The sequence below is a fragment of the Bufo gargarizans genome, unplaced genomic scaffold (assembly GCF_014858855.1).
Source record: "Bufo gargarizans isolate SCDJY-AF-19 unplaced genomic scaffold, ASM1485885v1 original_scaffold_1163_pilon, whole genome shotgun sequence".
Taxonomy (NCBI): domain Eukaryota; kingdom Metazoa; phylum Chordata; class Amphibia; order Anura; family Bufonidae; genus Bufo; species Bufo gargarizans.
Genome location: NW_025334263.1, coordinates 1 through 23153, shown reverse-complemented (window position 1 = coordinate 23153; position 23153 = coordinate 1). Strand labels below are relative to the sequence as shown.

The 23153-nt window shown below is 47.5% G+C and overlaps 4 non-coding genes across 4 annotated transcripts; 2 read left to right on the top strand and 2 right to left on the bottom strand.

Moving 5' to 3' along the window:
• The first annotated feature begins 3067 nt into the window (after nt 1–3067).
• Nucleotides 3068–3139, top strand: TRNAG-UCC. The gene has a single exon. It is a non-coding gene; the product is annotated as a tRNA-Gly (tRNA).
• A 10475-nt stretch (nt 3140–13614) lies between these two features.
• TRNAG-UCC lies at nt 13615–13686 on the top strand. Its single transcript has one exon. It is a non-coding gene; the product is annotated as a tRNA-Gly (tRNA).
• Nucleotides 13687–15842: 2156 nt separating this feature from the next.
• Nucleotides 15843–15914, bottom strand: TRNAG-UCC. The gene has a single exon. It is a non-coding gene; the product is annotated as a tRNA-Gly (tRNA).
• Nucleotides 15915–21322: 5408 nt separating this feature from the next.
• Nucleotides 21323–21404, bottom strand: TRNAS-AGA. The gene has a single exon. It is a non-coding gene; the product is annotated as a tRNA-Ser (tRNA).
• Between the last annotated feature and the right edge of the window lie 1749 nt (nt 21405–23153).

Sequence of the window (23153 nt, the reverse complement as noted above, 5' to 3'; positions counted from 1 at the left end):
GGACGGATGCAGCAGACACGGTCTATGGGGGACGGATGCAGCAGGCACGGTCTATGGGGGACGGATGCAGCAGACACAGTCTATGGGGGACAGATGCAGCGGGCACGGTCTATGGGTGACGGATGCAGCAGGCACAGTGTATGGAGGACGGATGCAGCAGACACAGTCTATGGGGGACGGATGCAGCGGGCACAGTCTATGGGGGACGGATGCAGCGGGCACGGTGTATGGAGGACGGATGCAGCAGGCACAGTCTATGGGGGACGGATGCAGCGGGCACGGTCTATGGGTGACGGATGCAGCGGGCACGGTCTATGGGGGACGGATGCAGCAGGCACGGTTTAAGGAGGACGGATGCAGCAGGCAAAGTCTATGGGGGACGGATGCAGCAGACACGGTCTATGGGGGACGGATGCAGCAGGCACAGTGTATGGAGGACGGATGCAGCGGGCACAGTCTATGGGGGACGGATGCAGCAGGCACAGTCTATGGGGGACGGATGCAGCAGGCACGGTGTATGGAGGACGGATGCAGCAGGCACGGTGTATGGAGGACGGATGCAGCAGGCACGGTGTATGGAGGACGGATGCAGCAGGCAAAGTCTATGGGGGACGGATGCAGCAGGCAGGGTCTATGGGGGACGGATGCAGCAGGCACAGTGTATGGAGGACGGATGCAGCAGGCACAGTCTATGGGGGACGGATGCAGCAGGCACAGTCTATGGGGGACGGATGCAGCAGGCAGGGTCTATGGGGGACGGATGCAGCAGGCAGGGTCTATGGGGGACGGATGCAGCAGGCAGGGTCTATGGGGGACGGATGCAGCAGGCACAGTGTATGGAGGACGGATGCAGCAGGCACAGTCTATGGGGGACGGATGCAGCAGGCACAGTCTATGGGGGACGGATGCAGCAGGCACAGTCTATGGGGGACGGATGCAGCAGGCACAGTCTATGGGGGACGGATGCAGCAGGCACAGTCTATGGGGGACGGATGCAGCAGGCTCGGTTTATGGAGGACGGATGCAGCAGGCACAGTGTATGGAGGACGGATGCAGCAGGCACAGTCTATGGGGGACGGATGCAGCAGACACGGTTTATGGAGGACGGATGCAGCAGGCACGGTGTATGGAGGACGGATGCAGCAGGCACGGTGTATGGAGGACGGATGCAGCAGGCACGGTGTATGGAGGACGGATGCAGCAGGCACGGTGTATGGAGGACGGATGCAGCAGGCACCATCTATGGGGGACGGATGCAGCACGCACGGTGTATGGAGGACGGATGCAGCAGGCACAGTCTATGGGGGACGGATGCAGCAGGCTCGGTTTATGGAGGACGGATGCAGCAGGCACAGTCTATGGGGGACGGATGCAGCAGGCACGGTGTATGGAGGACGGATGCAGCAGGCACAGTCTATGGGGGACGGATGCAGCAGGCACAGTCTATGGGGGACGGATGCAGCAGGCACAGTCTATGGGGGACGGATGCAGCAGGCACGGTCTATGGGGGACGGATGCAGCAGGCACAGTCTATGGGGGACGGATGCAGCAGGCACAGTCTATGGGGGACGGATGCAGCAGGCTCGGTTTATGGAGGACGGATGCAGCAGGCACAGTCTATGGAGGACAGATGCAGCAGGCTCGGTTTATGGAGGACGGATGCAGCAGGCACGGTTTATGGAGGACGGATGCAGCAGGCCCGGTCTATGGGGGACGGATGCAGCAGGCTCGGTGTATGGAGGACGGATGCAGCAGGCTCGGTGTATGGGGGACGGATGCAGCAGGCTCGGTTTATGGAGGACTGATGCAGCGGGCTTGGTCTATCTGGTAAGGCGAGGCGCACACTTCTAATCAGATTCCGGCATTCTGCTCCAGCATTGCCAGGGCAGGCAGTGGGAGAGGGCAGGGCATGGGGGCACAATTCAGCTTCTTGCTTTGGGGCCCAATGATTTCTATGTACTCCGGTGGGCCAGCTCGTTCAGGACTGAATCAGTTCTACCCGATCGCCCAGTATTTTTTCTCTCCATTCTCCTTTTTCTATTTTCCTCTCTTTTCTTCTAATCCTCCTGAATCAAATCATCAAAAATTTAGATGCAACTCAAATCTTTTTACAATCAAATTCATTTGTTCAGAATCGAGTCGCTTATCTCTACTACTTAGCATGTGCACCGAGCCGTAGTGTGTGACCAGATGGGAGTTGTAGTACTCACGGTTCAGACATTTCCTGGGTCACGCAGACATTTCCTGGGCACCTTTCTTCCCTCCGGGGCACTCTCTGGTTCTGCTGTGCTCCTGCATGGAGGCCTGGCACCTGAAAGGGAAAATGTATGCGATCAGCCTTATGGCTGATCGCATACATGTGAAGCGGGTCTCTGCTATTTGAAATAGCAGAAACCTGGCGGCTATTGCGCCCGCTGCACGTGCGAGCGGGCGCAATGTTTGGGGTCCTTAAAGGGTTAATGCAGAAATACAGGTTCACTTACTTTTCTTCCTGCTTTTTAGCGCACAGTCCCTGATTTATTTTACTGTTATTTGGGGATGATGAATGTTCTCCAGGGATCTAATCATCTGTCCTGAAACTCCCCCTAGAAAACATCACTTAAAGCCAGGACTGCAATGGATGCTGACACTCCGTGCCATTACTGAGAATGTTCTAGAACCTATAGAATATTACACTGTAATCATCTAATGCACACGTGAGGCCAAACATGGCCTCACAAAACCACCAACCCAAGACACAAAACCATCTCCAACACACCCCACCACAGGTACTCTCTTCTGCAGCAAAGATCTCATTTACATGAGAGAAGTATGAACGGAGCCCTACAGAGGAGGTCTATACCATGTGCTGCCATACAGTCTTCTGAGATCATCGGCACAAGGAGACACAGTGTGGTCCGTAGACTATTATAGGTGTCGTATTACAGCTCAGTAGGAGCTTATACTCAGATTGTGTAGGCTTCTGGCTCTAGTTGATGAGTTAAAGCTGTGCTAGTCCTGAAGAACATTGTGAGGGGAGGTGGGATCCTGTACAAAAGAACAGTCAGCAAATGACTGTAATATGCTGGCGTTGGTGGTATAGTGGTGAGCATAGCTGCCTTCCAAGCAGTTGACCCGGGTTCGATTCCCGGCCAACGCAATTCTTTTGTAACCAAACCTGAAATGATCTTAGTGCAACAGCAGGCATCTGACAAACCATCGATCATGGCTGTTTCACCTCTGAAATGAAAAACAAACTTAAATTTTCAAAATAGAAAAAAAATTATCAATGTCGAGGGTTAACATTCGTGTTTTTTTGGGGGGATGAGTACTGCAAATTATTAAAGGGCACCTATCGGTGATTGTGTAATAGTAGGATTTCTCTCAGCTACATGGTAAGGATCCCTGGTGGCCAAGGGCAGTGAAGGGGTTAATGTTAGGATTCCTGGTGATATAACACAATGAGGTTAATTCTAGATTCTCACTATGGCAGATATTGAGGAAGATAAGGATCGGCAATTGGGTTTCAGCTGAATGATCTTTTTTGTTCTTTAGGAGATAAGATGCGGACAGAGCTGTCTGGCAGCAGCTTTCTCCCCTCTTCCTGTTTGGGATACATGCATGCTGAGCCAAGCGTTGATGCAAACAATAAAATTACCGTTTGTCGTTAATGATTTGTGGTGATGTAAATGTGCAATGTGTGATCGTTTGCTGATAGGTACGATGACTAGACCTGGGTGACCACAGTCAACAATCGTTTATGATCGAATATGAACGTATTTGCACACGATCCTCCCTGCATGTAAATGCTTGTAGTTATCATTGCGTTGTCATGCGGTCACTCATGTCGTCAGTCGCCTGAACGATTATCTGCTCACCTAAATCAGGCGTCAGGGCTCATGCACATGAGCAGGGCAGTCGCTAGCTCAAAACAAGCTATGGCCAAAGCTGGAGGCTCAGGCTGGAGACTGGAAGAGGTCTGTGGCCTGCATCTCAGACGGTTGCAGGAAGTCTGGTATTTTATTTTCCTAGGAGGCATTATACCTACTGAGGGCACTACAAGGGGAATTACAGGGGCCATTATAACTACTGAGGGCACTACAGGGGGCATTATAACTACCGAGGGCACTACAGGGGGAATTACAGGGGGCATTATAACTACTGAGGGCACTACAGGGGGCATTATAACTACTGAGGGCACTACAAGGGGAATTACAGGGGCCATTATAACTACTGAGGGCACTACAGGGGGAATTACATGGGGCATTATAACTACTGAGGGCACTACAGGGGGAATTACATGGGGCATTATAACTACTGAGGGCACTACAAGGGGAATTACAGGGGCCATTATAACTACTGAGGGCACTACAAGGGGAATTACAGGGGCCATTATAACTACTGAGGGCACTACAGGGGGAATTACATGGGCCATTATAACTACTGAGTGCACCACAGGGGCAATTACATGGGGCATTATAACTACTGAGGGCACTATAGGGGGAATTACATGGGGCATTATAACTACTGGGGGCATTACAGGGGGAATTACATGGGGCATTATAACTACTGAGGGCACAACAGGGGGAATTACAGGGGGCATTATAACTACTGAGGGCACTACAAGGGGAATTACATGGGGCATTATAACTACTGAGGGCACTATAGGGAGAATTACATGGGGCATTATAACTACTGAGGGCACTACAGGAGGAATTGCAGGGGACATTATAACTACTGAGGGCACTACAAGGGGAATTACAAGGGCCATTATAACTACTGAGGGCACTACAAGGGGAATTACATGGGGCATTATAACTACTGAGGGCGCTACAAGGGGAATTACAGGGGGCATTATAACTACTGAGGGCACTACAGGGGGAATTACATGGGGCATCAAAACTACTGAGGGCACTACAGGGGGAATTACATGGGGCATTATAACTACTGAGGGCATTACAGGGGGAATTACATGGGGCATTATAACTACTGAGGGCACTACAGTGGGCATTATAACTACTGAGGGCACTACAGGGGGCATTATAACTACAGGGGGAATTACAGGGGGCATTATAACTACTGAGGGCACTACAGGGGGCATTATAACTACTGAGGGCACTACAGGAGGAATTACAGGGGGCATTATAATTACAGGGGGCATTATAACTTTTGAGGGCACTACAGGGGGATTTACAGGGGGCATTATCACAACTGAGGGCACTACAGGGGGAATTACAGGGGGCATTATAACTACTGAGGGCACTACAGGGGGAATTACAGGGGACGCTATAACTACTGAGGGCACTACAGCAGGAATTACAGGGGGCATTATATCTACTGAGGGCACTATAGGGGGAATTACATGGGGCATTATAACTACTGAGGGCACTACAGGGGGAATTACAGGGGGCATTATAACTACTGAGGGCACTACAGGGGGATTATACCTACTAAGGGCACTACAGGGGGAATTACAGGGGGCATTATAACTACTGATGGCACTACAGGGGGAATTACACGTGACATTATAACTACTGAGGGCACAACAGGGGGAATTACAGGGGACATTATACCTACTGAGGGCACTACAGGGGGCATTATAACTACTGAGGGCACTACAGGGGGAATTATAACTACTGAGGGCACTACAGGGGGAATTACAGGGGACATTATACCTACTAAGGGCACTACAGGGGGAATTACAGGGGGCATTATAACTACTGATGGCACTACAGGGGGAATTACACGGGACATTATAACTACTGAGGGCACAACAGGGGGAATTACAGGGGACATTATACCTACTGAGGGCACTACAGGGTGCATTATAACTACTGAGGGCACTACAGGGGGAATTATAACTACTGAGGGCACTACAGGGGGAATTACAGGGGACGCTATAACTACTGAGGGCACTACAGGAGGAATTGCAGGGGACATTATAACTACTGAGGGCACAACAGGGGGAATTACAGGGGACATTATACCTACTGAGGGCACTACTGGGGGAATTACAGGGGACATTATAACTACTGAGGGCACAACAGGGGGAATTACAGGGGACATTCTACCTACTGAGGACACTACAGGGGGAATTACAGGGGACGTTATAACTACTGAGGGCACTACAGGGGGCATTATAACTACTGAGGGCACTACAGGGGCAATTACAGGGGACATTATAACTACTGAGGGCACTACAGGGGGAATTACAGGGGGCATTATAACTACTGAGGGCACAACAGGGGGAATTACAGGGGGCATTATAGGGGCGTTACAGCCAGGGAGAAGGAGACGCCTATTGAGAAACCCTGGCGTCTTCTCGTTCCTGTTCCAATGCTCAGTATTAGCATACTGAGCGGTAGAAATCCGGCGCCGCGTAGGAGGCATATTTTAAAAAATCAAGCAGGGTGGCTGCATCAATGGGGGGTTACCCAGCAAGTACAGGTATATATCTCCCTTAATAAAATCGCATGAAAGCTCCTCTTTAAAGAGGACCTGTCCCCTCTCCTGACATTCCAGTCTTGGTAATTACTTGCATTCCCCATGTCATAAAAATTCTGGAGCATCTGTTCTTATGACTCTATGTTGTGCCAATCCTGTATTATTCCGGCTAGAAGTTTACAAATAGATTGCCAGCAGTCTGCAGTAATGGTACTGCTGGGTGATACGAGGTGTGTCTGACTCTGTATAATCAGTGCTGCTGGTGTCAGACTGTGCAGGGAGACATTCCATCCCCCCGACTAGCAACACCTATCAGCACCTTTACTGCAAGCTGTTGAAAATTCATTCAGAAACTTCTAAGGCCTCTTTCACACTACAGTATGTTGAATTCAGTGTTTTGCGTTCCGTTTTTCACGGATCCGTTGTTCCGTTTTTTGATTCCGTTGTGGTTCCGTTTCCGTTCCGTTGTTCCGTTCCGTTTTTCCGTATGGCATATACAGTATACAGTAATTACATAGAAAAAATTGGGCTGGGCATAACATTTTCAATAGATGGTTCCGCAAAAAACGGAACGGATACGGAAGACATACGGATGCATTTCCATATGTGTTCCGTTTTTTTTGCGGACCCATTGACTTGAATAGAGCCACGGACCGTGATTTGCGGCCAAATATAGGACATGTTCTATCTTTTCAACGGAACGGAAAAACGGAAATACGGAAACGGAATGCATACGGAACACATTCCGTTTTTTTGCGGAACCATTGAAATGAATGGTTCCGTATACGGACCGTATACGGAACGCAAAAAACGGACCGCAAAACGGAAAAAAAAACGGTAGTGTGAAAGAGGCCTAAGAGTAATAAAAACGGAACGGCACAACATAGAGCCATAAGAACAGATGCTCTGGAAGTGTTATTACATGGGGAAAGCAAGTAGTTACTACAACAGAGATGTCTGGAGAGGTGACGGGTGCAATTTAAGGACACCATCTGTAAACTCAAGATGAAAAGACATGGGGGGGTCATTTACTAAGACCGGCTTTTTATGCCAGTCTTACATTTCCTCCCGAGGCTGCCGTAAGATTCGACATCGCCGATTAAAAAAAGGACTTGGGACTATTTTATGACCAAAATAGTTGAAAGTCCCTTATTTAATGACCCCCCACTGACTTAAAGTACTCAAGTAAATGAACTAAAGATTTGGTGTTTGGATTGGTGAGTGACAGTCCTGCGGAGAAGCTGGGACCTGAAGAAGGTCGTCCACACAAAGCGTCCCAGAAATACTGACACACTGAAACAGATATGCAGAGAGGCAATGTCCAAAATCCCTCCCCAGTGTCATGCAGACCGTGTGTGCGGCTACAAAAAACCTTTCCTGGAGGTGAGTGCTGCTGAAGCGGGATCTGCAGTTTATTAACCCTATTTTCCCTTTTTCGTTTTTTCCACCCTGGCTTCCATAAGTCAATTTTTTCCCCTCTTCGCGTAGCCGGATGAGGTCTTGTACTTTGCAGGACTAGTCGTATTTTCTAGTGACACTGGTTAATATTCCATCCAATGTACTAGAAAAATGAATGAGGTGAAATTATAAATTATTTTATGGGCCGTTTTTACTGCATTTATTTGAGGTAAAAATGACGCATTACCTTTTTCATTCTGCGGGTCCGTTTTGCTCTTTCTTACTATATAAAATACAACCTTTAAATAAGATCCATTTTTGTATCGCTCCATCTGCAGATCGGTGTGAGGGCTTGCTGGGTGAGCGGCAGTTTTTATTGATACCATGTTGCGGTATGGGAAAGCTACAAGAGTCTACCGTATGCTTAAATAATTATGTTCCTATTAAGGGGTCCTCTCCCAAATGTAATAGAAATTTGGTGGAGTGCTCACCATTATTGTACCGCTGCTCTGCGTGTGATTTTACTCACTATATCTGGGGGACTTCTGAGGCAGCAGATCCTCGCATGAGGCCATCAATCACCTACATCCATTAGCAATGCATTGAATCTGCTCTTGTTAACCCCTTTCTCCCCTGCTTAGAAAAATAGTCACAGACTCACAGCACCAGAGATTCCGCTGTAGCACTATAGTATGTAATGCACCCCCCCACCCCCCTTCCATTTCCTCCCTACTGTCTAGTAGAGAGAGAGCGACACATTTCTAGGTTTTAGAAGTAGGGACAAATAAAAGATAAATGATCACCGCGTCGGAACAGTCAGGGCGCATTTACACGTGTCGAGGAGAAGCTGATGATCAGGAAGGAAGCGTTTCTTCCCTACAGTCGGCTGCTCATTACATGCAGCGATCACCTCCACAGTATGAGAACGAGGTGATCGCTATTGCAATTGATCGTCCTCATACAGCTGCATTGTTTTTGGGCAGCGGATCGCTGTTTAGACATCAATCACCTACATCTGCCACCCAGAAACGATATTTTATGTGCCTGCACGAACGACAGGATCACCCGATGAATGAGCATTTCGCTCGTTCATCGGGTGATCTGCTGCACCTTCAGGCGGAGAATCCCGATAAATAGTGTTGAGCGTAGAGCACTTCGGATCTAAGATCCAAAGTCTCTTCGTTCAAAACTTTGACTGCTGTACGGAGGTCCGTCTCCGTACAACATCTAAATGTATGGGCTGCGCCGAGGTGAAATTCGTTCAGTCCAAAGTCTCAGAGACTTTGCTGAAGAACTTTGGGCCTCGATTATACAACTTTAAAACCCTAATCCGAAGTCTGCATTACTACCGAGGCACCAGTCTGTACCGAAGACGACTTTGGATTGCTGTTTTGAAAGGGTTTTAAAGTTGTATAATCGAAGCCCAAAGTTCTTCAGCAAAGTCTCGTGAGACGAATTTCACCTCAGAGCAGCATATACATTTGAATGCTGTACGGAGACGGGTTTTGAACAAAGTGACATTAGATCTTGGATCCTTAGCATTCTTCACTCAACCCTACCTGATAATCTGCCCAGTAATCTGACCATGTATACTGTATATCCACCTTTACTGAGTAGATGATGAGGGTGTGACAATGCATAACCTCCGTCCTGCTGTTACCAGCCATGGACCTACACAGCTATCTACTGGAGTCATGTTTCCTGCAAACATTCATGGGGGATGGGACTGTAAACCTCTGTGTGTTGCTGGGGGCCTCACTAAATAAACAGTGTGCAGACAGTCTATAGAGAGGACCCCTTGGAATGTGGAGCAGGGAGGACAGCATGGACTTTTTTTTGTATCTGAAGTCTCCTTTTCTCTTGTTTCTCACTTTTTCTCTCTGTTTTCTTCTAATTCATCTGAATGAAATCACCAAAAATTAAGATGCAACTAAAATTTGTTTACAAAATAAACTCAAATTCAATTAGTTCAGAATCGAGTCTCTCATCTCTACTGCTGTGCACCGAGCCGCAGTGTGTGGCCAGATGGGAGTCGTCGTAATCACGGTTCAGACATTTTGTGGGACACGTAGTCATGTGAAAGCTAGCACCTTTCTTTCCTTTGGGCACTTTCTGGTTCTGGGGTGCTTCTTCCTGGAGGCAGTTTAATTAGCAATTAATGCAGAAATCCAGGTAATTCCAAAGGGTTCACTTATTTTTTCTTCCTACTGTCCATGATACATTTTAATATCACTTGGGAAGTAAACCCAAAGCCAGGCCTACACTTGATGCCAACACCCCATGCCATTACTAAGAATGTTCTAGAACAGGGATCAGCAACCTCCGGCACTCCAGCTGTTGTGAGTACTTGTGGTGGCTTGTGTTGGAGATGTTTCTGAGTCTTGCGTTGGTGGTTGTGTTTATAGGGCCATGTTTGGCATCATGTGTTCATTCAATAATTAGAGTGTTGTATTCTATAGGTTCTAGAACAGGGATCATCAACCTCTGGCACTCCAGCTGTTGTGAAACTACAATTCCCAGCATGCTCAAATCATTTCTATGTGAGTTCTTAGAAGAGCAAGTATGCATGCTGGGAGTTGTAGTTTCACAACAGCTGGAGTGCCAGAGGTTGCTTACCCCTGTTCTAGAACCTATAGAATACTACACTCTAATTATTGAATGAACACATGATGCCAAACATGACCCTATAAACACAACCACCAACGCAAGACTCAGAAACATCTCCAACACAAGCCACCACAAGTGCTCACCTCTGCAGCAAAGACCTCTTTTACGTGACAGAGAAGTAGTGGCGTCGCTAGAGGGGGGCGAGGGGGGGCAATTGCCCCCCCTATGTTGTTCCTTGCCCCCCCAGGTGCCCCCCCCGCTGATTCCCCCGAGTGAATACTAATGAGCGCTTCCATTAAGGAAGCGCTCATTAGTACAGAAGGACCAGGAAGTGGTGAACGCTCTGTACTCACCACTTCCTGGTCCTCGGCTGTCGGCTGTGCAGGGCTGCGCACAGCGTGAGGTCGCTCTGTGACCTCACGCTGTGCGCGCCAGTTTAGAGCACAGTCGACTGAGGAGGGAGAAAATGGCAGGCGGCGTCCGTCCAGGAGCAGGAGAGGTAAGTGTTTTTTTTTTTAATTTTATAAAAAATGTGGCTGCTGGGGGCATTATGGGGGCTAATAGGAGGCATATGGGGCTAATTGGAAGCATATTTGGGGGCTAATTGGAGGCATATTTGGGGGCTAATTGGAGATGTATGGGGGCATTTGGAGGCATATTTGGGGGCTAATTGGAGGCATATTTGGGGGCTAATAGGAGGCATATGGGGCTAATAGGAGGCATATGGGGCTAATAGGAGGCATATGGGGCTAATTGGAGGCATATGGGGGCTAATAGGCATATGGGGCTAATAGGCATATGGGGCTAATTGGAGGCATATGGGGGCTAATTGGAGGCATATGGGGGCTAATTGGAGGCATATGGGGGCTAATTGGAGGCATATGGGGTCTATGGGGCTAATTGGAGGCATATGGGGTTAATTTGAGGCATATGGGGGCTAATTGGGGGCTAATAGGAGGCATATGGGGGCTAATTGGGGGCTAATTGGAGGCATATGGGGGCTAATTGGAGGCATATGGGGTCTATGGGGCTAATTGGAGGCATATGGGGTTAATTTGAGGCATATGGGGGCTAATTGGGGGCTAATAGGAGGCATATGGGGGCTAATTGGAGGCATATGAGGCATATGGGGGCTAATAGGAGGCATATGGGGGCTAATAGGAGGCATATGGGGGCTAATAGGAGGCATATGGGGGCATATGGGGGCTAATTGGAGGCATATGGGGGCTAATTGGAGGCATATGGGGGCTAATTGGAGGCATATGGGGGCTAATTGGAGGCATATGGGGTCTATGGGGCTAATTGGAGGCATATGGGGTTAATTTGAGGCATATGGGGGCTAATTGGGGGCTAATAGGAGGCATATGGGGGCTAATTGGAGGCATATGGGGGCTAATAGGAGGCATATGGGGGCTAATTGGAGGCATATGGGGGCTAATAGGAGGCATATGGGGGCTAATAGGAGGCATATGGGGGCTAATAGGAGGCATATAGGGGCTAATAGGAGGCATATGGGGGCTAATAGGAGGCATATGGGGGCTAATAGGAGGCATATAGGGGCTAATTGGAGGCATATAGGGGCTAATAGGAGGCATATGGGGGCTAATTGGGGGCTAATTGGAGGCATATGGGGGCTAATAGGAGGCATATGGGGGCTAATTGAAGGCATATGGGGGCTAATAGGAGGCATATGGGGGCTAATAGGAGGCATATAGGGGCTAATTGGAGGCATATAGGGGTTAATTTGAGGCATATGGGGGCTAATTGGGGGCTAATAGGAGGCATATGGGGGCTAATTGGAGGCATATGGGGGCTAATAGGAGGCATATGGGGGCTAATTGAAGGCATATGGGGGCTAATAGGAGGCATATGGGGGCTAATAGGAGGCATATAGGGGCTAATTGGAGGCATATAGGGGTTAATTTGAGGCATATGGGGGCTAATTGGGGGCTAATAGGAGGCATATGGGGGCTAATTGGAGGCATATGGGGGCTAATAGGAGGCATATGGGGGCTAATTGGAGGCATATGGGGGCTAATAGGAGGCATATGGGGGCTAATAGGAGGCATATGGGGGCTAATAGGAGGCATATGGGGGCTAATAGGAGGCATATGGGGGCTAATAGGAGGCATATGGGGGCTAATAGGAGGCATATAGGGGCTAATTGGAGGCATATAGGGGCTAATAGGAGGCATATGGGGGCTAATTGGGGGCTAATTGGAGGCATATGGGGGCTAATAGGAGGCATATGGGGGCTAATTGAAGGCATATGGGGGCTAATTGGAGGCATATGGAGCTAATTGGAGGCATATGGGGGCTAATAAGAGGCATAATGGGGGCTAATTAGAGGCATAATGTGGGCTAATGAGGCATAATGGGGGCCAATGGGGCTAATAAGAAGAATAATGGGGGCTAATGAGGCATAAGGGCTTATATGGGGGCTGATATGGGAGTGATGAGAGGCATAATGAGGGCTAATGAGGCATAAGGGCTGATATGGGGGCTGATATGAGAGGCATAATGAGGGCTAATGAGAGGCATAATGTGTCATCCACAGATCCCCCATAACAGTGTGTCTTCCACAGATCCACCATAACAGTGCGCCTGTGCACTGACGAGAGACAGAAAGAAGGGGAAAGAATCCGTGGAAGCAAGCAGAGGACGGCACAGCAGACGACTGAATAGCTTCTTTTGTAAGTAAATTGTTTTATTATAATTGTATCCCTGCAGACCGCAACTCTCTCGTATTTTGTAATCTTATTTTGTTTTTGCCCCCCCATTTTTGACTGTGGTATCTTTGTGCCCCCCCTATATATTGTTCCTAGAGTCGCCACTGCAGAGAAGTATGGATGGAGCCCAACAGAGTAGGTCTACACCATGTGCTGTGTGCTCTATATGACAGAGATGTTCTCTTCTAGGAGCAACGTTTTCTTATACCTCTGTGATTTGGCATCTGACGGTACATAAAGAACCCATGTATGTCTTCAATCAGACCATTGGCACAAGGAGACACAGTGTAGTCCTTAGACTATTAAAGGTGTCTTATTATAGCTCAGTAGAAGCTTATACTCAGATTGTGTAGGCTTCTGGCTCTAATTGATGACCTGAAGCTGTGCTAGTCCTAAAGAACATCTTGAAGTGGGATCTTGTAGAGAAGAACAGTCAGCAAATAATTATAACATGCAGGCGTTGGTGGTATAGTGGTGAGCATAGCTGCCTTCCAAGCAGTTGACCCGGGTTCGATTCCCGGCCAACGCAGTGATTTTTTTTTTTAACTAAACCTAAAAGGATCTTAGTGGACCAGTAGGCATCTGACAAACCATCCATCCTGTTTAATACCTGAGATGAAAAACAAAAACATTCCCAAAATAGGAAAACAAATCATTGTCAGGATGTTAACGTTCATGTTTTTTTGTTTTTTTAGGGACGAGAACTGTGTTTGAAGGGCACCTACCTCTTAATAAGTGTTTCATAGCTAGTTATATATTTCGGCTTGGAGCAGATGAATATTTGCATCAGTATTGTTTTCTCTATTTGGGCTCATTCAGAGGGATGTAAAGACTCTGTGCCCGTGCTGCGGACTGCAAATAGTGGTCCACAATATAAAGGCACTGGCCATGTGCACTTCCTCCTTCAGATGTGGACCTATTCACTTGAATAGGTCCTCGATCTTCTAAAAAAAAATAGGACATGTTCAATCTTTTGCAGTGCGGAAGCACGGACCTGAAAGCCCAAGGAAGTGCATTGTAGTGTTTCTGTAGGCTTCTGATCCGTTGGACACATGCATGCTTAGCCAAACCAAGTGTGTATACAGTATATGAAGGAATCAAGAAAGATCAGCTTCACACAGATAAGCCATTGATTTCATTGGGTCCTGTGTAATGCCTTGTGGTGGCCCTGCAAAGGAGTTGAACACGAAGGGCTCATACACACTGTAAACCTTTGTCCTGAGAAAGCTGCTGGCAGACACCATTTGGTGGCAGCTTATCTCCACGAAAAACAAAATTATCATCCAGCTGAAATCCAATACCCGATCCTTATCTTCCCCAACATCTGCCATGGGGAGAGTCTAGAACTAATCTCAGCAATCCTTACATTAAACCCTTCACTGCCCTAGGCCACCAGGGATTCTTAGCCTAGTTTCATACCTGCGGTGTCAATTCTGGCAGGCTGTTCCGGCAGAGAAAAGTCTGCTGGAATTCTCCAGATCTGGTGCTGGCGGATGCCGACGGAAGACGGAATGCCCGCTGGCCCTATTAACCAAATGCTGTGGTTTGTGTTTGGAAGATTCCCGCAATTGTCTGCTGGAGCACAGCCTGATGGAAATCAGACCGGTGGTGGGAAACTAGCCTTAGCGGATAGCTGAGATTTAGAGAAATCTTAGTATCACAGGGTGACGGAACTGTCCATCACTTTCCACATGTCACATTCCTTATATCTATATGTAGGTCAGTCTTTACAAATGTTAAACCCTTAGTAGTGATTTCTTTTCTGTTTTGGAAATGTTTCTCATCTTAAAGAGGACCTTTCACCGATTATGACAATGTGAACTAAGTATGCTGATATGGAGAGCGGCGCCCGGGGATCTCACTGCACTTACTATTATCCCTTGGCGCCGCTCCGTTATCCCGGTATAGGCTCAGGTATCTTCGCTCACTAAGTTATAGTACGCGGAGATTTCAGTCACTAAGTTATAGTAGGCGGAGTCTGCCCTTGTTCTGCTGTAGCGCTGGCCAATCGCAGCGCAGAGCTCACAGCCTGGGAGAAAATAACCTCCCAGGCTACAGCAGAACAAGGGCAGACTCCGCCTACCATAACTTTGTGACCGAAGATACCGGAGGGCATAGCGGGAGAATGGAGCCGCGCCCAGGGATAATAGTAAGTGCAGTGAGATCCCCGCTCTACATGTCTGTATACTTAGTTCACATTGTCATAATCGGTGAAAGGTCCTCTTTAAGGCTAGGATTGGTGGCTTCTTGGATCCCTGCTATTGCAGTAGGATTTCGGAAAGGTGGCTAAAGGGGTTTTCCAAGATATATCCGGATAGGCCATCCATATCTGATCTGTGGGAGTCCAACACCCAGTACTCCCGCTGATCAGCTGTTTGAGAAGGTATCAGCATTTGCTTTACTGCTGCGGTCTTCTCTCTGCTCCCCAAGCACAGCACAGCAATTGGTCTGAGCTTCGCCGAGGCCACATGACCGATAAACGTGTTGTCACACGGCCTAGGGAAAGCTGAGAGAAGGCCACAGTCCTACTGAGCGGGTCGATGTGTTCTCAAACAGCTGATCAGCAGGGATCCAAGATGTTGGACCACCACTGATCAGCTAAAAAATCTCAGTAAACCCCTTTAATTAAATGTTGACCTATGGTTTTTTATGGGAAGATCCTTTAAGGTTTGGTTGTAAAAGAGCTGCGTTGGCCGGGAATCGAACCCGGGTCAACTGCTTGGAAGGCAGCTATGCTCACCACTATACCACCAACGCCTGCATGTTAGAACTGGTTGCTTACTGCAGTTCTGTACAGGATCCCTCCTCCCCTCTTGATGTTCTTCAGAGCCAAGTGTCTAATGTACACCATCTGTGCCTGGATGAGCGATGTCAGCTCCCGCCTGCTTAACACTCACTGTAGCCTCACAGTAAGATCCATTCACCACTGAGCAGTATACGAGGAGTGTGCAGATTCCAAAGCACGGCAGACGCCCTGAAACCTAGGAGCCTACTAAAACGTGAAGACAAAAAGTAAATTACCAAAGTATTTAAAAAAATATTACAAAATACATTTTTCAATGGGTCAGCAAAAAATAGGGGATGCAACATGGGCAGTACCTGTATTTTGCGGATCCGCAGTTTACAGTAAAAGTAAGAGAACAAGAGGTTGGCAAGTCTCGTCCACACGCTGCAGTCCAGACCAGACCAAAGAGGTTGTCAGCTCAAGGCCATAGAACCCCTTTAATAAGGCATTTGGACCGAGGATATCCCATCAGTAAATAAACCTATTTAATATCCTCAGTCGGGAATAGAAGAATCCAAAGTGGTTGAATTTCTGTAGGTGGACAGAGATAAAAAAGTAGACCGATATCAGACAGATACTGAGACCGTGTAGGGTGATGGATAAAAAATAGACTGATTGAATCATAGACAGACAGATATGAGATACCATATTTTTCACCCTTTTTTCCACCAAAGTGTGGGTGGGAAATGTCAGTGCGTCTTATGGGAAGAATACTAATGAGTGCTTCCATTATGGTAGTAGAGGAGGGCCGGAAAGTGGTCAATGCAGCTCTCCCCGTGCTCTGTACTCATCGCTTCCTGGTCTTCCTCGGCCGCTCGCTGTGACATCACACTGTGCGTGTCGGGTCACAGTACAGTGTGGCAGGAAGAATCCTAAGAGTGTAGATGTGAGGAGCAGTGTTGGTGTCCGGAGCAGGAGAGGTAAGTTAATAGTTTTTTTTAATGTTTGCTCTGAGCCTGGGGGTCTGATCTGAGGTCTGCTTGGGGGTCAATTACATTGGTGGTCTGATCTGAGGTCTGCTTGGGGGTCATTCACATTGGTGGTCTGATCTGAGGTCTGCTTGGGGGTCATTCTTATTGGTGGTCTGATCTGAGGTCTGCTTGGGGGTCAATTACATTGGTGGTCTGATCTGAGGTCTGCTTGGGGGTCAATTACATTGGTGGTCTGATCTGAGGTCTGCTTGGGGGTCATTCACATTGGTGGTCTGATCTGAGGTCTGCTTGGGGGTCATTCTTATTGGTGGTCTGATCTGAGGTCTGCTTGGGGGTCTGAATAGGGGGGGTCTTATTCACATTGAGGCTGTGATCTGAGGTCTGATTGGGGTCTTATTAACATTTGGGGGTCTGATCTGATGAAAAATATGTATTTCTTATTTTCCTCCTTTAAAACCTAGGTGTGTCTTATAGAGTGATAAAGACGGCAAATAGACAGACAGACATTTAAGGCTGTATTATACTGGCAGATTTTCTGCCAGAAGATCGCTAATGAACATTTGTAGTAATGCTCGTTAGTGACCATTTGGCAGCGTAATACTTTGTGCTGTCTAATCATGATCTGCTGCATGCAAACAACTAGACAAGCGATGGCATAATGATCGCTCCTTCCCATACTGTGGAGGAGATTGCTGCATGTAATAGCAGCGGTCTCCTCCACTAGTGAGCAGGTGATTGCCGGGAAGGAACGCTTGCCTTTATGACAGTCGCCTGTATGATTGCTAGGTCTAATACAGGCTTTAGTCCATGTCCCTACCTGACACATTGGCATGGGGACAGGCCACTTACCAGCATCTACAGCTTTCTAATTTCTCCTTCATTTGTGCAAGGCCTAGTTCAGACTTCAGTTATTTGGTTGGTTATTTCCATCAGTTATTGTGAGCCCAAACCACGTGCGGGTGCAAAACACAGAACAGGAGGAAATCTTTCCCTCATACCTTATCTCAGAGTAGGCTTCACTACTGGTTCTGGCTCACAGAAACTGATGGAAATAACTGAAGTGTGAACTCGGCCTAAAGAACAAGGGGCAGCATATCAGGAACTGCAGTAGGTCATCTCTTTCTACAGGAAGTGCAGCGCACAAACAGGTCCCCCTGGGAGCAACAGCTGTAGTGTCCCACTAGGTAGGGGTGGGCACTACACAAGGGTCAATTGGTGTGCGCGTTACTCCTATTCACAAGGGACAGAAATGTTATATTTAATTGTGCATTTAATGTATTTTCTAATGTGTTTTTATATGCAATGTTCCCCTGTATGATGCAATAGCAGGCCTAGTTGGGTGTAGCTAGACATCCCAGACACTAGAGGGAGATAGGGAGCCCCTAGTATAAATGTCCAGGCCCAGACAGGGAGAGGGTGTGCAGAGTCAGGAGTCTGAGAAGACAGAAGTTAGAAGGCACCAGCCAGAGATATGCTGAGGGCCTCCTCCTGACATGCAGCTTGATAGCCCCTGGCTGCTAGCTATGACCAGGAGGCTAGTGAGAAGATCCAGCCTGCCTGAAGCCAAGAGAGCCTTAGTTAGCTCTGAAGTCACCCCAGTGGAAGGACAGAACCTCCTGGGAGAAACCCACAGTCCTTCACCAGACAAGTCAGGATATTACAAGCAAAGATAAGTAACACTGATGGGCAGATGCTTTAGAAAAGCAAAGCAAGGATTTAATACGAGAGGAAGATATATAGATATACCAAGGATTTAAGCCACCATTTAGGCATCCGGGCCTTGGGATAGAAAGCCAGACAGGAGTTCTAGAAAGAACAGTGTACGCTATTTCTGAGGAAAGGTACAACCTGATTCTGAGTGCATTGTGGATTTACCCTCTGAGTATCTTGCATAATCAATACCTGCCATCTTGTGAATAAGCCTGCTTGTGAAGCTTGTGATCTAAAGGACTGTGTTACCATCTGTATGTACAAAGTTGGACTGTTAAGTAAAGCAACGTTTGGTTCACTACACCACCTGTGTACCTCACTTATTCCAACTATCAACCGGTGTGCCACCATCAAAGGCACTGGCGTCACGACCCTTAAAGGGACCTTGCCCCAGGCACTCAAAATACCCGTAACATCCAGGGCACCTCATCCACCATCAGGCCTGGTCCCTACATACGGAGTGTGCCCCAGAGGAACCGTGTCTACCTCTCCTTCACTGTCCACATGCCTGCCCAGGGTTCTCCAATACAGTAAGAAATCCTCGATTGCCCATAACCGTGACCTCACTTCGCTATACCCTGCAGGTCTGGCGTGTTGCACAGCTCCCTCCAAGCAGGCCCCACCACAAGGGGAGCATTAGGAACAGTTGACTAGCAGGAGTGTCCCACCGCTCCTTCAAGGGTCTGAGGCATGGAAGGAGAGAGAGGGATAGAGTGAGGAGAAAAAAAAAACATGAAATGCTGTTGGGAAAGACTGGTCTGTCCCCCCCTTCAGGAGAGCAGGGTAATGTGCCCTGCCTTGTGTAATGTACCCCCTTCCCCTATTTTCTTCTCCACTGTCTAGAGCAGGGGTCAGAACCTACAGCTCCCAACATGTACACCTGATCAACTGTTCTCTCAACTCCCATAGAAATAAATGAAGCATGCTGGGAATTGTAGCTGAAGTGCCGAAGGTTGCTGATCCCTGGTCTAGAGGGAGAAAGAGCTATATATTGTATGAATTTGGAAGTAGGGTAGTTAGTAAAGGCATCAGGACCGCTTCAGCCAGGGCTCCCCCTGCCTTCCGATCAGAGTCCCCTAGAGTGAAATTTCAGGGCTCCGATTGTCTACTAGGACAAGCCTGGGCCCTGTTGAAGGTTCCCAGACCGGTCATGGTAATCTGCCTGCAAAGCTGTGTGCGAGGTATGGCTCAGCAGGGAGTTTGTCAGGATCCCATAGGCCATAATAAAGGCTCATGCACACAAATGTATTTTTTGTGGGTCGGATGCGGATCTTTTCACTTCAATAGGGCCGCAAAAGATGTGGACAACACACGGTGTAGGTGTCCACATCTGTATGTCTGTTCCGTGGCATCTGCAAAAACATAGAACATGCCCTATTCTTGTCATATTACGGACAAGGATAGGACTGTTCTATTACGGGCTGGAGGTTCCAGTCCACAAAATGCGGAGTGCAAGGGGCCGGTATCTGTGTTTTGTCGCTTCACAACACAGGCAACAGTCATGTGGATGAGCACTAATTCTGTATTGTGGTCTGTGGGACATGCGATCAGAAGATCACAGGTTCTGGTCCCCTAAGGGTGGCTAAAAGTTATTTTGTAAAAAAGTTTTAAAAAAATATATAAAAATCATAAAAATATTAAAAGTTCAAATCACCTGATTTCCCAATTTTACAAAAAAATAAACATAGCAGGTATTGCTGCATCTAAAAATGTCTGAACTATTGAAAAATAGAAAATATTTTCCTGCGCAGTGTACGCTGTAATGTCAAAAAAAATAAAAACATGCGATTTTCCAATTTTTTAGACACCTTGACCCCTGCAAGAAAAAAAAAATGGAATAACTGGTCAAAAACTTGTAGATACCCCAAAAATGGCGAGAATAAAAACGACAGTTCATTCTGCAAAAACAAGCCCTCATACATCTCTGTAGACCGAAACTTAAAAAAGTTATGGTTCTTTTAAGTTGTAAAACCAAATAAAAACTATACAAATCTGGTATCGCTGGGATCGACCCGCAGCATTAATCTCATTTACTTTAATTCAGATAAGGCCTTTTTAAAACCGTTCGCAGTTCCTGCTATGACCACAGATCGTCGGGGGTCACTACCCGCACCCATCAGCTGTTTGAACAGTTAGTGGCCATCATGCAAACGCTACGTCCTCTTTAAAGTGACCAGCGTCTCGTTTGTAGAAGCATACTTTCAGAATGCGGGCCCTTATACTCTCTGTCTGAGGGATACTTATTTATTTAAAGGAGTTGTGCATAATTAGAAAAACCTGGCAGTTTTTTTTCCCCCAGGAACAGCGCCACACCTGGCTACAGGCCATATCTGGTATTGCAGTGCCTCCTCATTTAAGTAAATGGGACTGAACTACAATACCACATGCAACCTGCCGACAAGTGTGGTGCTCTTTCTAGAGCCATGTTTTTCTAATCATGGACATCTCCTTTTATTTCCCCTCTCCTACCAGCCTCCTCTTCATTTTCCTCGTGTTCTTATTTATGATACAAGCTCTGCACTGACTGTACCTTCACCACATGGACTTTTCTCAATGCCACAAATCTGCTGCTCCAACTCAAAGAAAAAAAGTGTAGTGGAGTATTATTGACTTCCTTCCCAATGGAGTCCTAGACGACTGCCGACTGTGCACAACTCCTACTTATTCTAACTTACATTCTCTGTTTTGCAAAAGATAATGGAGGTGGACAATTTAGATACCAGTAAGAGAAAAGAACTCGTAGTCGGCAGGATTTGAACCTGCGCGGGGAGACCCCAATGGATTTCTAGTCCATCGCCTTAACCACTCGGCCACGACTACTTGTTGACATAAAGTGATGTCAGAATTTCAGGAATTATTACAAGCTACTTTTATGTAGTCAGGACAGGAAGAACCAGGCTGGAAATCAGGTGGAGAAAATGGTAGAAAAATCTCGCCTATTTATGTGACCTGCAGGTTCTGGAGGTGGAGAGATGGAGCTGGAACCCAGCAGCGAGGTTCAGGTAAGGGCTCATGAACGAGTGTGGCCTGTGCCCGTATTGTGGCAAAACAGTGCAAACAGTGGGTTTCACTTGAATGGTTTTGCAATCCTCAAGATACGGAGCGGAAGCACTTCCGAGCACTTCAATCTGTGCTTCCGCACCACGAAATAATAGAACATGCTCAGAACAGAATATTCAAGTGAATGGGTTTCGCAAACGGTGGCCACATGGCAGGTGCCCGTGCATTGCAGACCACAGTTTGAGGTCCACAGCACGGGCGTGCATGAGCCCTAACTATGATTTCCTCCACAGGTCCTGCCACACTGGGGATCTACAGAAAAGGTCCCCAGGGCTAAACAACCCCTTTGAATTGTACCATTAAAACACTTGCCAAGAAAAAAGCCCCTTGTCAATGAAATTTCTATATTTATTTTTTTGCCCTGTTTTAGTATTTTGTCAGTAAAGAAATACTATTGACTTCTCCTGCCCAAGAGCCTCTATTAGGATAATTACAGCCCCAAAGCAGGTGGGTTCAAAATTGTCATTGTAAGCCGGCAGACAAACCGGATGACATGTTCTGTGGTGTTGTACGTTTCAGGAAAAAGTTACAAGTGACAACAGGGTTAGATTCTGTATGGAGACCTCCAGATCTCACAGCAGAGCAGATCCTTTCACATGAGACTTCCAGGACAGGAAGTGACCTCAGCTCTGCCGCCCTCCCCCTCTCATTGTTGTCCTCTGCTGTGGAAGGAGCACACATTTCTCAGATCAGCATGAGCCTTGTTAACAAGCGCAGGGCCAGGGCGGCGATTGCCATCGCTATGATCTACCACTGCATGCAGAAGAAGAAGAAGAAGCGGAAGAAGAGAGCATACTGGAGCAAAGATTATCTGCAGGTCCGAGACTGCTCCTCAAGCTCCACGCTATACCCGGAGATGAAAGATAACAACCCCAATGACTTCAGAGAGTTCTTACGGATGTCGGACGCCACCTTTAACTACCTCCTGCGTGTTGTCACGCCGCTCATCCAAAAACAAGACACCTGCATGAGAAAGTCCATCTCGGCCGAGCAGAGGCTAGTAGCCACGCTTCGATTCCTGGCCACCGGCAGATCCTTCGAGGACCTGAAATTTTCAACTGCCATCTCACCACAGGCTTTGGGTGTCATCATCCCAGAGACCTGCAATGCCATTGTCCAGATGCTGAAAGGACGGTACTTACAGGTGTGTTGTCTCCTGACTTTCTATCAGGTGCAGCTAGTGGTAAAGTGTATATAAGGTGCCATGGAAATTTTAGTAGGACTCCCTTCTAAATTTTACTATGTTCACCGTTACTTTCTCGTATTTTATGTTCTGTGACAGCACTACATTATTCATTCCTCTATATCTGTGCATTATACTTGCATGTGACATCACTGTGTGCATCATTTCAGTGTTGTGACGTCACTGAGTAGGGTATCCCTGTACTGTGACATCACTGTGTGTGTATTATGCCAATATTGAAACACTAATGTGTGCACTATCCCTGTGGTGGGACTTCACTGTGCACGTTATTCCTCTGTATTACATCACTGTGTGCACTATCCCTG